The 13,567-nt window shown below is 43.7% G+C and overlaps 1 non-coding gene across 1 annotated transcript; it reads left to right on the top strand.

Moving 5' to 3' along the window:
* The first annotated feature begins 114 nt into the window (after positions 1-114).
* On the top strand, positions 115-216 carry LOC123326767. The gene has a single exon (XR_006541310.1). It is a non-coding gene; the product is annotated as a U6 spliceosomal RNA (small nuclear RNA).
* The last annotated feature ends 13,351 nt before the right edge of the window (positions 217-13,567 follow it).

Here is a 13,567-nt window from a genome sequence, read left to right as displayed (position 1 = left end):
TGGCTTTTATTATGTAGGGGATGGAGAACCATGAAGGGCTTTATGGAATAGTAACTACTTTTGAGGCTGGGTAGGGGAGAGACTGAGGCAAGGGAAGAAATTAAAAGGTTCTTGGTACTTGCTGGGGCAGCACATATACTAAAATTGGAACATACAGAGGTTAGCGTGGCCCCGTGCAAGCATGACCTACAAATTCCTGAAGAGTTCCATATTATTAAGGAAGATTTTTTTCTTTATTGTATCTATATGGGGTGGTGTATGCTAAGTAAACTTACTGTGGCATTTATTTCATAATGTATGTAAGTCAAACCTTTATGCTATGTAGGCCTTAAATTTATGTAGTGATGTATGTCTATTACATCTCAATAAAGCTGGAAAAAAAAAGTTTCTTGTGGTGATCCATGTGAGAGATGAAAGTGGCCTGAACACGCTCAGTTAGTTGGGATGGAGAGGAAGAGGCATTTTTTTTTTTTAAGATTTATTTATTTATTTGAGAGCGAGAATGAGAGAGAGGGAGAGTACATGAGAGGGGGGAGGGTTAGAGGGAGAAGTAGGCTCCTCGCGGAGCAGGGAGCCTGATGCAGGACTCGATCCAGGGACTCCAGGATCGTGACCTGAGCCGAAGGCAGTTGCTTAACCAGCTGAGCCACCCAGGCGCCCCGAGGAAGAGGCATTTTTAAAAAAATACTAAATATTTGGATTTTAAATTATCTTCTAGACAAAGTACTACTCATTTACCTGAAGATGAAATGAGAATGACTTGAGTGAGCAGGTAGATAATGATGCCATCAACTGAAATACAAAATGAGAAGTAGGTATTTGAGATAAAAGGATGAGTTTTGTTTGGATATATTAAGGTGGTTGGTTGGTTGAGGACAACAACAATCCCACTGTTTGGAGTGGGGCAAAGTCTCTAATGTGCTGCACAATGAACAAGGTCTTTGGGGTTGGAAGATCCCTGGAGGCTCAAGTCCTACCTGGCAGTTGAGTAATCCTGAGTCATTCTCCTATCATTGCATTTACTACATTGCTTTGAGAATCCCCTTGACTTTACCTTTTTCCCTAACCCTGTGCTGTCAAATGCTGTTGTTGCTAGCCACATGTGGCTATCGAGCTCTTTTTTTTTTTTTTTGGCTATTGAGCTCTTGAAACGTGGCTAGTCCAAATGGAGATGTGCTGTATGTGCAAAATGCACACTGATTTCAGAGATGTGCTGCCAAACAAAAAAAGACTGTAAGATATCAATAGTATGTTTATGTTGATTTACCTGTTAAAGTTATATCTTGGATATGTTGGGCTGTATAAAAATATATTATTAAAATTAATTTCAACTGTTTTACTTTTTTGAAAATGTAGTGCCTAGAAGATGTTAAACTGCATACTCAGCTCACATGATCTTCTATTGGACAGCACTACGCTGAACTTCAAATGTTTGTGGAGGGTAACATCTGGGCCTTATGCATCTCTTTATCCTCAATGCCCAGTGTAGTACTGGGCACTTAGTAGGCGCTCAGCAAGTATTTATAAATAAACTCATGAGTGAATGAAATGAATGAAACTCTGAAAGTGTAAGTCTGTAAGTCATCAGTTTTACACAATTCACAGCGCTCACCATAGCACATACCCTTCCCAGTGTCCATTACCCAGCCACCCCATCCCTTCCACCCCCCTCCACTCCAGCAACCCTCAGTTTGTTTCCTGAGATTAAGAGTCTCTTATGGTTTGTCTCCCTCTCTGGTTTCATCTTGTTTCATTTTTCTCTCCCTTCCCCTATGATCCTCTGTCTTGTTTCTCAAATTCCTCATGTCATTGAGATCATATGATACTTGTCTTTCTCTGATTGACTTATTTCGCTTAGCATAATACCCTCTAGTTCCATCCACATCATTGTAAATGGCAAGATTTCATTTTTTTAAAGGCTGCATAATATTCCATTGTATATATATACCACATCTTCTTTATCCATTCATCTGTTGATGGACATCTAGGCTCTTTCCACAGTTTGGCTATTGTGGACATTGCTGCTAAAACATTGGGGTGCACGTGCCCCTTCAGATCACTACATTTGTATCTTTGGGGTAAATACCCAGTAGTGCAATTGCTGGGTCGTAAGGTAGCTCTATTCAACTTTTTGAGGAACCTCCATCTGTTTTCCAGAGTGGCTGCACCAGCTTGCATTCCTACCAAGACTCAGGCTCTTAATGTTTGTTTTGCTTGATTACAGCTCCAAGGAACCCTGAATCTTTTTGATTCACCCCCACCTCTCCCATCTCCCCACTGTAAAATGGAACTAGGTGTGAAAGCTGGCAGTTGCATTTCATTAGAGAAGTGGGAACTGCAACCAAGGAGAATGAAGTAATGTGCACTAGGCATAGCAGGACTTTAGAACCACAGAGTTAGGTTTGAATGATGTTCCACCATTGGCTGTGTAATCTTCGTCTATTTTCTTAACTTCTCTGGGCTTCAGTTTTCATGGGGATAAAAATACCTTCTAGGATTGGGTGTGACAGTTAAATGATATGATTGGTATTAACTTGGGAACTGCTTGGCACTTGGCAGTATTTCAATACATGTACATTCCCCTCTACTCCCCAGCCTGGATACATTCATACCACTGCAGGGTTGAATCCATCAGGCAAGTACTGAATGCCTCCTCTGTGTGAGGCACTATTCCAGGAAGTGGAATAGCAGTGAAACAAAAGACAAAAAAAAAAAAAAAAAAATCTCTCCTCAAGGAGTTCAGAGGTTAGTGTGGGAGATAGATAATAAACAGTAAATAAAATGCATAGTATGTACTCTGATGATGAGTGCTATGGAGAAAAAGAAAGCAGAGGAGGATAGGACGTGCCAGGCAGGGTGGGGGTGGGGGAGTTGCTGTTAAACACAGAGGTCAGGAAGGCACCCCCCCCCCACCAGGTGACACTGGAGTAAAGACTGAACAGGATGACTGAGAGCCTGCATGGTGTTCTAGGGTACAGGGAACATCAAGTAAAGGCCCAGAGGCCAGGATGTGTCAGTCATGTTAGGAGATCAGCAAGGATATGGGTGTGATTACAGCCGCCGGAGAAGAGCTAGAGATGAGGTCAGCAGGGTATCTGGAGACAGACCCTAGAGGGCCTTGTAAACAGAGATGTTGCTGTTTATCGCAGGTAAAATGGGAAGCTAGTGGATTGTATTGAGCAGAAACTTGGGTTTTAACGAGACTGCTATGTCTGGCTGCTGTGTAGAGTCTGGGGGGTCAGTCAGTTGAATACTAAGTTGACTTAACACAAGGGGGAAATGAGGGCAGCTTGGGTGGTAACAGTGAAAGAGTAACCAAGTATTCATGTAAATATTTGTGTTTTTTTTTTTAAAGATTTTATTTATTTGACAGAGAGAGGCACAGCGAGAGAGGAAACATAAGCAGGGGGAGTGGGAGAGGGAGAAGCAGGCTTCCTGAGGAGCAGAGAGCCTGATGCGGGGCTCAATCCCAGGACCCTGGGATCATGACCTGAGCCGAAGGCAGATGCTTAACCAACTGAGCCACCCAGGTGCCCCTCATGTAAATATTTGTAAGTGCATTTTTCCAGTGAGCACTTTTATTGAAGTCTTTTTTTTTTTTTTTAAGATTTTATTTAGAGAGATAGAGAGGGGGAGCAGGGGGAGGGGCAGAGGGAGAGAGAGAATCCCAAGCTGACTCCATGCTGTGCGCAGAGCCCAATATGGGGCGTGGACATCCCTGGGCTCGATCCCAGAACCCTGAGATCATGACCAGAGCCAAAATCAATAGTCAGACACTCAACTGACTGAGCCACCCAGGCGCCCCTTGCTTTTATTGAAGTTTTAAAGCAATTCTATGATCCAAACCAAGGATAACCTTGGTGGCAAATAAGCAGGATATCTCCTACTTACTCCTAGTTATTCAAAGTCCCACGATTAAATCCTTCCCTCAGACCTTGATGCCAAATCCTCCAGGGCGCTGATTCTGTTTGTGAGCCTCTCAGAGCTTCTGCCACCGCCTGTAAGACTGTAGCATCCCTGACCCAGTCTAAGCTCATTAGGATTGTTAACAAGAAAAAAAGAATGAGGGAAATGGGTAGATTCTGTTTGTTTGTTTTTTTTAAAGATTTTAATTTATTTGACAGAGAGAGACAGCGAGAGAGGGAACATAAGCAGGGGGAGTGGGAGAGGGAGAAGCAGGCTTCCCGCTGGGCAGGGAGCCCGATGTGGGGCTCCATCCCAGGACCCTGGGACCATGACCTGAGCTGAAGGCAGACGCCCAATGACTGAGCCACCCAGGCACCCCTCTGTTCATTGTTTTATGCTACTCACTATGGAAGCTTGGCAGCCACAGGCAGGAATAGGGGAAATACTTCACACCTTCCTAGAGACAGTGTGGGGCACTCGTGAGGCTAGTTTGCAGTCAGTGGATTCCCTTTTTAATAAGCTCTGGTCTATGAATCACATAAATCTCAGCACTGAGAGCCAATTTTACGCTTTGGTTTGCTTAATAGTCACACAATTAAAATAAGTTGTAAAAAACCGTCATGGTGTTTGCCAGGATAAATATTTAAAGGGGAACAGCTATAGGAAGATGTAATACTTCAAATCAGCTCATGGCTCTTTATTTTCAATAAAGGCTGTGGAGGTTAGTTCTTAACCAGTGGGGTTTCTTGGCCTCTCCTTGGAATATCTTTGTGCTGTAGCTGCCAGGGTGAGGTAGGACAGAGAGGTCAAGTGTGCCTCTGGGAATAGCTGATCCATGACACAGAGACAGGGACAGGGTTTAGGACCCTCAACCCAAGGGTTGAGGTCACAGAGAGTGAGGGAGACTCAAAGTTGTTACCATCTTCCCTAAACTTCTAGATTGGGTTTTCTTGTATGAAGTCCTGGTGGTCATATTTTTTTAGGTGGCAGATTAATAAATTTCAAAGGGGAAATTTATTTTACAAAGAGATGAGCCTATTTGGGAAGCAAACTTAAGTTCTGTCCCCTCCACTGGACTCCGGGCTGGCTGAGAGGTAGCAGTGATGCCAGTTGGTTTTCCAGCTTTGATATGGTGGTGATGAGGGAGCAGAAGGCTAGCTGAGGACAAAGCACAAGCTGACACCCTGCAACCTCCCCTCCCCGCTCCTGGGTGGGATATGTGTGACATTCTTCCAGGAAACTTCCAACTATCTTCATGTTAATAAAGCTTTGCTAGAGGAAAAAACAACCTTAGCTTGATAATAGCAAGGCCTCCAGTATCCTGAGAGTCTTCTTTACCATATAAAAGTCCTTTTGGACCTCCCTTTTTCCTTACCTCCCCCAACTCCCAAGTACAGAATGAACCACTCCTCACACCCCCGGTGCAGCAGCTCTTTCTGCCCTACAGGTCCTGTCCCTGTGCTTTAATAAAACTACCATTTTGTACCAAAGACGTCTCAAGAATTCTTCCTTGGTCGTCCGCTCTGGACCTCACCCCACCAAACTTCACCTACATTCCAAAACTACATCAGTGGCAGAGGTTGAAGATCAGGTTGAATGCTTCTTTCCTTTCTTGTACCTCATATGCCATTTCCTTTATCCCAGGAGAGCTCCTACCCCTCTTCTCTCCTCTGGGAGCTTCTGCCTGCGCCATCTTACCGAACCTTCCTGACCATGCAGCGCACTGTGCTCTCCCTCTCCAGCCTTCAGCTTCTGTCTTGGTCTTGGTGATAGTAAAGGAAAAAACTCAATTGTTTCCATTTATATGATAGACTGCGCTCCCTGAAAACTAAACTTCTGGCACCAGACCTGTGGGTTTTCTACATCGGGCAATGGAAGGGTTTCGGTTAAGGGCGCAGCCCCACCAGACTGCCCCCTTGCCCCACTTCAGATGCCAATGCCAAGTCCAGGGTGTCACCTGTGCTTCCGCCTGACCACCTCTAAACCAGAGCTTCCCAGGGCCCCCTCCGCGGGTTTGAGAAATGTGGTAGAGCAGCTCACAGAACTCAGGAAAACAGTTTAGTGACTGGATTACCTGTTTGTGAGAAAAGGATGGAACTCAGGATCAGCCAGATGGAAGAGATACGTAGGGCAAGGTATGTGGGAAGGGGTGCTGAGCTTCCATGCCCTCTCTGGACATGCCACCCTCCCAGCACCTCTGCGCGTTCACCAGCCTGGAAGCTCGCAAACCCCATCCTTTTGGGTTTTTATGGAGATTTCCTTACATAGGCATAATTGATTAAATCATTGGCCATTGGTGATTGAACTGAATCTGTAGCCCCCTCCCTTCCCAGAGGTGGGAGAGGGGTGCAGAACGTTCTAACCTAATCACTGGGTTGGTTCCCCTGGGAACCAGCCACACCCTTAGGGGGGCTTCCCAGAAGTCACCTTATTAACATAAACTCTGATGTGGTTGACAGGGGATTGTTTTGAGTAACAGATGACACCTTTATCTCTCTCACCTCTCTAATCCCTTAGGAAGTTCCAAGGGTTTTGTTTTTTAATTTTTATTTATTTTTAAAAAGAGTTTATCCATTTATTTGAGAGAGCCAGAGAATGCGTGCAACCACGGGGGCGGGGGTGGGGGTAGGGGTGGAGGGAGAGGAACAAGCGGACTCCAGGCTGATGCGGGGCTTGATCCCACAGCCCTGAGATCATGACCTGAGTGGAAACCAAGAGCCAGATGCTTAACCGACTGTGCCACCCTGGCACTCCTAGGAAATTCCGAGGGTTTTTAGATCAATGCCAGAAATGGGGACAAAGGCCAGAATATATATTTCGTACTATAAATCACAGTATCACAGTGATAGACGGAGGTGGGAGGGCCTTAGGGAGTGCTCAGACAGCATAGCACCCACAGATGGTAAAACTAAGGCTTGGGGAGCAAACCGACTCGATAGATAACACACAGCTGGTGAGTGGGAAAAGTCAGACCGTAGACGATCAGCCTTCTTTCTGCTGCCTGTACCAGTAGTTTAGTGAATAACTGGGTCCTGCTCGATTTCTTATACCACTTACAATACAACCAGCTTATAGTTTTCTTGAACATAAGGGTCTTGTCTTCAGTCATTTATTTAGTAGTATTATTGGCCTGTACGAAAAGCATTACATGCACTGAATTCATTTAACCCTCTCAGTAATTCTAGAAGGTAGAAACTCTTAACTCTCCTTGTAGTGGAGGGAAAGAAGGGTGAGGTAGCTTACCCAATGTCGTGTAAAGAGTGGTGGGCCACATGGCCCGGTCTAACTTGTTTCCCAGTTGCAATGTTGGGAACTGAAGTCGTTCTTCTTGATCCCATCAGAGACCACTAGAGAGTAAAACTGATTGCTGGTGAAATGGAGGAAGGGTGGGGCAGCGTGGACAGAGTCTGTTAACAAACTACAGAAAACACAGCTTCCAGCCCAGACAAGGTCTCTGAACAGCACCAGGTTTCCTTAATGTTGATCATAAACTTCCCTAATCTTAATTCTTGTTATCTTGGGGGATCCTCTCCCATTTTCCACATTTCACTGTTAAATAATGGAATAGTGGACCAGGAATCAAGTTCTACCTAGTCTTAACATTAGCCATTGCTGAGTGACCTTGGAGAAGTCATCAGATGGTGGCAATGACAGTCGTTTTACCTCTGGGGTGTGTCGAGACTTGAAAACTGATGTGAACGTTGTGCATAAATGATACTCTCACCATGTGAGTATAAGGTGGTGTTAAATAATAATGATGCAGGGTAACACTGGGGACTCTGGGATTGTTGCCTTGAGCAAGCTCCTTCACTTCTTTGCATCAGTCTCCTTGTTGGTAAAATGAAGGTATTATGTAACTTACACGGTTGTTTTGAGGATTAGAGACAGTGTATGTCAAACCCTCACACAGTGCACATGGTAGGATCCAGTAAATGGTAGCTGTTATTAATAATAACCTGACAACCTGGCTTGGTCGACACTCTCTGCAGAATGGTAAGCAAACAAACAACACAGGCACATGACGAAAGCATCAATAACCACCATCAACCACCACACCATCTGAACTCCCCTAAAGGTGACCGCTGGCTTCCAAGGGCACACGAAGCTGGCCAAATGCTGGTAGCAAAATGGAGGTACAACCAGATGGAATGCCTTTCCTCCTCTGAGAGACTGGGAGTGATTTCAGCGAAGGATGGCCGAGTGCAGACTCACTCTGAAATAGCTTTGACTGCCAAGTGACAGGAAGAGGAAGCCAAATGAAATGGTAGGTGGCAGAGAAAGAGGACTGAGGGCTGAGAGCAGCCCAGAAGCAATGTGTCCTCGTGGACTCTTTGATCTTACTCCGCTACTGATTCACTTTCTTCCTCCTTCCCTCCACTTCGGAGGCCTCTAGGCAGTCAGGGCTGCCCACACACTCCTGCTGACATCTGGACATCCCTTTTGCTTGTTTGGTGCCATGAGGACAACTGAGCGGCTAAATGCCGAGGTGGCCCATTACACTCCAGAGGCTGTGGTGGATACTCCTCTTGGAGCAGGTGAGAGCCTTATGTGCCAGAGAGGGAGGAAAAGATTTCTCGGCCCTCTAAGCCGCTGAGTTGACTTTTGTTCTGGTTCCAACTTCCACGAGTTAGCTTGGTCTTTCTACCAGTTTTCCAAGCAACTTCCTGCCATGTGGGTATTATTCATTCTGTAGATATTTATTGAGCTCTGTTAGTGCTGGGCATTATTTTAGCTTGTGGGCAAGACAGACGAGCCCCCTGCCCTCGTGGAGTTTATATTCTGGTGGGATAGAGACATAATTCATGTGCAAATAAACAAGCTAATTCAAGATAGAGGTAAGTTTAATGAATTCCCAGAATGATGTGACAGAGGGACAAGAGGTGGGGGGGGGCATGGCTGTTTATGCCATCTGAGCAAGGAACACTAGAGCTGAGAACGGAATATAAGATTGCCATGCTGTTTGAAGTCAGGTTCTGGGCAGAGGGAACCGCAAGGTGCAGATCCTAACACGGCACGTTCTGAGGAACAGAAAGCTCACCAGCGAGTACCGGGACATGGAGAATAAAGGGAGGAGTGTAGCAGATGAAGTTAGAAGACAGGTCGCCGCCTCGGGCCTATGGATCACATTCAGCCCACATGGTGTTTTTGAGATTTCACTAAAAACAAAAACAATCTTGTCATGCCTCTTGATAATTAAGAAGACTTGGCCATGCCAGGCCGCTACTGAATGATGAAAATTGATTTCAACATAGAGCAGTTTGCTCTCCTGCCTTATCCACCCCACTTTAGCAGGGTTTGGGGTCGGTCATTAGCTCACAAGTAGTAGACATTTGAATCAGCAAATGCTGAGCACCATGTGAGCTTAATAAAGGCCTGGATTTTTTTTTTTCCCCAAGTGTGATGGAAGCATATGATGAAGGGTTTTCAGTGACAGTGACATGACCTACATTTTTAAAACATCACTCTACTTGTTAACTGACCGTGGCTAGGGTGTGCACATGAGAACAGGTGCTCTTGCACACTAACGCAAGAGATGGTGGCTAGGACCGGTGGAGACAAAGTAGGAGAGAGATTCTGGGCATATTTTAGAGGGAGAGCTGTCAGGACTTGGCTAATGCATTAGATTTGGGGGAATAAAGGGGAATGAAGGATGACTCTCAGAAGAAGGGTCAAGGCTAGGGATATAAAATGGGAGTCACCAGTGTAAAGGTGATATTCAAACCCACAGGAATGGATGAGATCATTGAGGGAGAAACTGTAGATAGGAAATAGAATGCAGAAAAAAAAAAGAAAAAGAACATAGAATGCAGAGTTTTGGGATTTTTTTCCCTGTTCAAATTTAAAGCTTTTTTTTTTTTTTTTTAAGATTTTGTTTATTTGACAGAGACAGACAGCGAGAGAGGGAACACAAGCAGGGCGAGTGGGAGAGGGAGAAGCAGGCTTCCCGCTGAGCAGGGAGCCCGATGGGCTGGATCCCAGGACCCTGGGATCATGACCTGAGCTGAAGGCAGATGCTTAAAGACTGAGCCACCCAGGCGCCCCAAATTTAAAGCTTCTCAAGTACTTCCTGATATTATACAGGCTACTAGATTCTTAGTATTAAAAAGCAATCTAAAATGATCTATCTAGCCACCATTCCTACCCATATACTTACTCAAATCCCCCTACACAAACATCCAGCCAAGTAGCCAGCCAATTAGTGCATCATTAACAGGAAACATACTATTTCCATTAAGACCTTGACTCCCTGTTCATTAGAAAGTGGTTTTTCTTCCTATCAAAATTTTAGGTAAGTGAGTATCTATACCTCCAGAAAAGGAGTGTTGAGAGTGAAGGGGCAGGGCACTATTCATAATTACACCAAGACAAATGGGACTTAAGCTGGGCAAATCTTGTAAGTAAAAGCAACAATACTTTAGCCATCTGTCTCCAGATGGTCAATTGAACGACTTTAAAAATGTTTAAAAGGTGAGATGCCACTTGTCTCGGCGAAATTAAAAATTTGAGAGTTAAAAGAAATCTCAAGAAAATCACCTGCTCTAATTACCTTAGTTTCAAAGAGGGAATTAAGGGGCATTAAATTATTAGACTAAAATCAAGTTAGCATGCGGCAGGGGAAGACTAAGCTATCTTCCTCAATTTAGGATGGGTTTATTGGGATGTAATCCCATGGTAAGTCCCGATGAACCAATCATAAGTTGAAAATGCATCTAACATAGCCAACCCACCAAACATCACAGCTTAGCCTAGCCTACCTTAAACGTGCTCTGAACACTTATATCAGCCTACACTCGGGCAAAATCGAACACACAGCCTACTTTATAATAAGAGTTTTGAATGTCCCATGTGATTTACTGACTACTTCACTCAAACTGCAGAACAGAATAGTTGTGTGGGTACACAGGGGCTGTCGGTGTATCTTGTGATCACATGGCTGCCTGGGAGCCATGGCCCACTGCCGCTGCCCAGCATCATGGGAGACTGTCGTACCGCCCCCTGCTAGCCCAGGAAAAGATTCAAATTCAGAATCCAAAATTTGAAGTACGGTTTCTACCGAATGTGTATCACTTTCCCACCATTGTAAAGTCGAAAAATCGTGAAGTAGAACCATTTTTTTTAATAATTTTTTTTTTAAAGATTTTATTTATTTATTTGACAGAGAGAGAGATAGCGAGAGCAGGAACAGAAGCAGGGGGAGTGGGAGAGGGAGAAGCAGGCTTCCCGTGGAGCAGGGAGCCCGATGTGGGACTCGATCCCAGGACCCTGGGACCATGACCTGAGCCGAAGGCAGACGCTTAACGACTGAGCCACCCAGGCGCCCGAAGTAGAACCATTTTAAGTGGGGGACCATCTGTAATAGACGTACTTGTATTGCCTTTCAGTTTATAAACCCCTTTCACACGTCATGTGACCTGAGGTATCATTTTTTTTTTTTTTTAAAGATTTTATTTATTTGAGAGAGAGAGAGAGAGTGAGAGGGAGAAGCAGACTGCCCGCAGAACAGGGAGCCCAATGCGGGACTTGATCCTAGGACCCTGAGATCATGACCTGAGCCGAAGGCAGACACCTAACCAACTGAGCCACCCAGGCACCCCCCCATTATCATCACTTGGTAGTAGGGTGCACTAAGGTTTGGAGATGTGACTTGCCCAAGATCACTAACCCTTAAAATGTAGAGTGGGAACTTGAACCTGTGTCTTGTTTTCTCTTGCCAATTCCCCTGTTCTTCCTATTGCTCCATACTAATCTAGTGATCGTTACTACTAAATTAATTTTTCTCCTGGAATTTTAATTCCACAGCCTCGTTTCCTGGTGTATAAAAAGTAGTCATTACTTTCATCATTAAAGGAAATACAAATGGGAGAGCATTTTCCAAGTTGTAAGCCACTGGGCAAATTTACATTTCAAGGCTAGTTAGTTCAGGTTTTTTTCCCCTCCAGTTAGGGGAACTACATTAAATTGGTAAGTGAATTGGTGAGAGGATTACCTTTGTAGCATTTACGTAACTCTAATAAATTGTTGGCTAAATGAAGGGGTTCTCTAAAAAGAGAAGAGTGACTCGAAGAAATCCATGGGACTAAGTCTTACAATTTGGGAACGTTGGTGGGTTTGAAGTCTAATGCCAAAACCTATTTGACCCAGCTCAAAGACGTATAAAGGAGCTCTCCAATGTGTGGAGGATCAGGAAGGATCCACTAATCCCTGTAGCTTTTTACATTGATCGAAGATCCAACCAGGATTTCCTTGATTTTGCTCAGGGCCCCACCATTCATTCTCCGGAATACAGAGCATGGGGAACAGAGCTTTCTGTCCCTCCTAAAAACCCACTGCTGTTTGTATGTATAGTAATGGCATTCCTTAAACTCTTTAACTGTTATAATTCAGGACTCAAGAACCTCAAGGATATTCAATTGTTAATTTAAAGTTCCAACTCCTTCGAGCATGGCGTTCAAGATCTTCCATAACTGTTCATAATCTACCTTTCTAATCATAACTTCCACTGTTGTCAGGAATGAACATTCCACTCTAAATTGGTCTATCTCCTGTGCATGTTTTGTTTTTACTCCTGCACAACTTTCTCTTTAAGTCTGTGCTGTCCTTTATTGTTAGCCACATATGGCTAGTACTTGAACTGTAGCCAGTCCAAATTGAGATGTGCTAAGTCAGATACACCCAGATTTCAGAAACCTAGAACCCCCTAAGTGTAAAATACTTCATTAATGATATTTAAATATTATGTATTGAAAAGTGAATATTTTGGATATATTGGATAAAATAAATTACATTAAAACTAATTTCGTATTTCTTTTTACTTTTTCATGTGGCTTCTAGGAAATTGAAAATATGTATGTGGCTTGCATTTTTTTTTTTAATGGACAGTGCTCTGCAAAATCATCAGCCTAGCCTCTTAAGTCAAGGTATGACAGGGCCTACTACTCAAGCCCACCTTTGTATTCTCTCATTTTAAAATAATAAAGTGATGGATGATAGAAAACTCTGAGTACATGTGGGTTTATACATTTAAGGCAGGCATGCCCTCTGTTATCATACTGACAGCTCAAGAAAACAGACTTTCTGCCAAAGACAGCAAGATAGTTAATATGCTCAATAAGTGTTAGATAACTTTTTCAGGGACCTACACTAAAAACCCCCAAGCCCTTCAATTTCATCTTTATCCCTCCTGTTTTTCTTCTACCTCTAGTCACTAAAATATTAGCCCTTCCTGTTAAAATGTTTCAACTTTATTCCTTTACTCTCAGTCCATAACTAATCAAAGTCTTGCTCACCTAGCTTTTAAAATCTAGTTTCCAAGTAGTCTCCCAGCTTCTTTCTCCCCATCCACATTCATTCCATTTTATATACTGCAACTAAAATCATCTTCCATAATTTTTTTGCAAATATAATTTCTTGCTCAAAAACTTCCACTTTCCTACATTGCCGACAGAGAGAATTCTTTCATCTAGCATCCAAGTGAGGCTTTTTCATACCTTATCTCTTGGTACTATTCTCCATAAAACCTGGGCTTTAGAGCAACTAGACTTGGTTTATGTAAAGCAGTTAGAACCACATCTGTCATATACTGTAAAAGCTTTATGTTTTAGCTATTATTATTACCACTCACTTTCATTTGAGGATGCTGTATGCATTTTTGCCCCTGGAA

Source organism: Neomonachus schauinslandi, chromosome 15 (genome assembly GCF_002201575.2).
Source record: "Neomonachus schauinslandi chromosome 15, ASM220157v2, whole genome shotgun sequence".
Taxonomy (NCBI): domain Eukaryota; kingdom Metazoa; phylum Chordata; class Mammalia; order Carnivora; family Phocidae; genus Neomonachus; species Neomonachus schauinslandi.
Note: the sequence above shows the minus strand (reverse complement) of the source record. Positions and strands in the feature narration are given on the sequence as shown.